The sequence below is a fragment of the Ricinus communis genome, chromosome 8, assembly GCF_019578655.1.
Source record: "Ricinus communis isolate WT05 ecotype wild-type chromosome 8, ASM1957865v1, whole genome shotgun sequence".
NCBI lineage: Eukaryota > Viridiplantae > Streptophyta > Magnoliopsida > Malpighiales > Euphorbiaceae > Ricinus > Ricinus communis.
The window spans coordinates 2,576,363-2,579,182 of NC_063263.1; the positions used below are offsets into that span (position 1 = coordinate 2,576,363).

At 27.3% G+C, this 2,820-nt stretch overlaps 1 pseudogene; it reads left to right on the top strand.

The window, feature by feature from the left end:
- Window positions 1-508: 508 nt before the first annotated feature.
- On the top strand, window positions 509-2,820 carry LOC107262443 (annotated as a pseudogene).

A 2,820-nucleotide genomic window follows, 5' to 3' on the forward strand; every position in this document is an offset into this window, starting at 1 on the left:
CATATTATAATATATTATGTATGTGAAAGAGATTTATTCTTTTGTTAGTAAAATATATTTATTTTTATATTTATTTATTAAAATTTATTTTTAAAATATAAAATTAATTTAATTCGTTAAATAAATAATAAAATTTATAAGATTGAAAAAATTGAATAAAATAAACTAATAGGCGAGCTATTATTTAAGAGAGAGTTAAAAGATAAGTGTTACTTATATATATACACAATAACTTAGATTTTAGAAAATCTTCTAGATTCATCTATAATTTTTTAAGATTCAAATAAAAAGATTTTGTATTAGAAATAAAATAATTGCATAAATAATATGAAATTTCAAAGACAATTATGTTCATATTAACTAATATTTTTTAATAGTTAATTATTAAATTACTAATTTAAATGATCTATATATTTAACTAAAAAGGAAAAACACGTATCAGAGTTGAACAAAGAGTATTTGGTTGGTGGTTCCTTTTTTCTTGTTTTCATTCAAGTCCAAGATTATTATGTCGAAACCGTGGCCAAAGAATGATGGGCGCAATTTGGCATCATCTTCTATACCAATTGGAGGCCTGGGTGCAAACCACTAAATCCATTGATCTTTTAACTTAGGAAAGTAACTTCCCTTTTGGAAAAGTAAAGGAGCTGAACTAATTAAAGGTGGTGGATAATGGAAAGTACTTTGCATTTTAGGCCTTAGATTTTTTGTTTCTTTAACTGCTACTCACATGTATTCTCAACTAACCATGATCCTCGTTTGGTACCGAATTGGTGGATTTTGTGAAACTGAACCCAAAGCATGAAAATTCAGTTTGAGTTTTAATTCTACTGTAAAACCTCTATAAAATAATAATTTTAGGATCATGAAAAATTTATTATTTTATCGATAAATTAATATTTTATTAATTTATCGATAAATTAATATTTATTATTTTAGAAAATAGTTAATATTTTATATATTATTTTTTATTAAATTTATATAAAATTTATAAAAAAGTTAAATAATTTAAAAATAATCTTTTATATTCTAGATGCACGATGGACAATGGTGCATTGTTTCAGAGCTAATTTTAAGAATGATGTAGTTTAAAATGCAATGCATGCATATGTGTATATTAGAATATGAAGTGTTTCAAGTGGACAATAAAATGTCTACAAATAGAAATATGTATTTTAATTTTATATATCAAAATATAAAAATTCATATATATTTTTTCTTACGTCTTCTCTTACATAGCTTCTTATTTGAAAGTTGTAAAAAAATCTACACTGATAAATGAGATGCAAAAAGCATTATGTGAGTACAAAAATGAGCATCCCTCTTCAAGTCAAAAAGATTTGCAACAATGAGTTTAATAAAAATTTGGTCTCTCCCTTAGCCAAGAAATAATATCAAATACTCTCAAAAGGTCAGCAGAATATTTGTCAAAAGAGATAACAAATAGTAATATTAAAAGACACAAATCAGTCAAATATCCCGAATTAAAAAAGGTATTGTATGAGTGGTTTCTCTAATATCAAGAGAAAGTGAACATGACCGGAGAAATGATTCAAACTAAAGCAAAAGAGTTTCTACAGAAAATGTATGGTGATGCAGATTTAGTCTTTAACTTCTCAAGTGGTTGGTTAGAGCGGTTCAAGGCGAGACATGGGATTAAGTCTTGTAGAAAGTTCGGTGAAAGTGGTTCAGTTGTCATGAAGAATATTGAAAATGCTTTACCTGAAATTCAAACTAAATTGGACGAGTTTCATTGGAAGGATATTTATAATATGGATGAAACATGATTATTTTATCGTTTGCAAGTTGATCATTCACTAGCTACAGCGTAATTAGAAAGACGGAAAAAGGACAAGGAAAGACTTACTGTTGCTGTTTGTTGCAATGGGGATGGTTCAGATAAAGTATCTCTGTAGATTATTAGTAAGTTTGCTAATCCAAGATGCTTTAAAAATGTGAATATTGGCAATCTTAATTGTCATTATCGAGCCAATAAGAAAGCATAGATGACTGGATTACTTTTTCAAGAATTTGTTCATTGGTTTGATAATATAATGACCGATAGAAAGGTGTTGTTTATTGTAGACAATAACCCAGCCCATCCCAAGGTTATCGAAGGCTTAAGAAATGTTGAATTATTCTTTTTGCCTCCAAATACAACATCAAAAATTCAACCATGTGATGCTGAAATTATTCGAACACTTAAGGTTTATTATCAACGTCGTTTTTATTCTAGCATTTTGGAAGGCTATGAGATGGGAGCAATCCTAAAAAAAATGAATGTGTCAAATGCTATCAATTTTATTAATGTTACTTGAAATATTGATGTGAAGATAACAACTATTGCAAATTGTTTTAAACATTGCAAAATCCAATCTGAGAAAGATATTGTCTTTAGAACAAGAAGTTGGTGGCGTTGAAGGGATTCATGAACTTGAAGAAGTTATTTCTAATCTATACTATAGAAATGCCATCAACATTGAGCAGATTTTGAATTATCCTAGTGAAAATAAAGTTTTAATAGAATCACCAATAGATGAAAAAATTATTGAAGAAGTAATGGATATGTCAGCTAATGACGATCAAGATCTAGATGATAATAATGTTTTACCACATGTTTCTCCAAAAGAAGCTTTTCTTGCGGTGGAGATCTTGAAAATTACTTGCTTCAACATTAAAAAAAAAAATATATCAGATGTGGTCTACACTTTGCAAAAGGTTAAAGATGAAATTAAATTTAGTTCACTTGCAAAGAAGAAACAATTGACTATAGATACATATTTTAGGAAAGAACTAAATTTAAAAATGGAAGTTATCTAG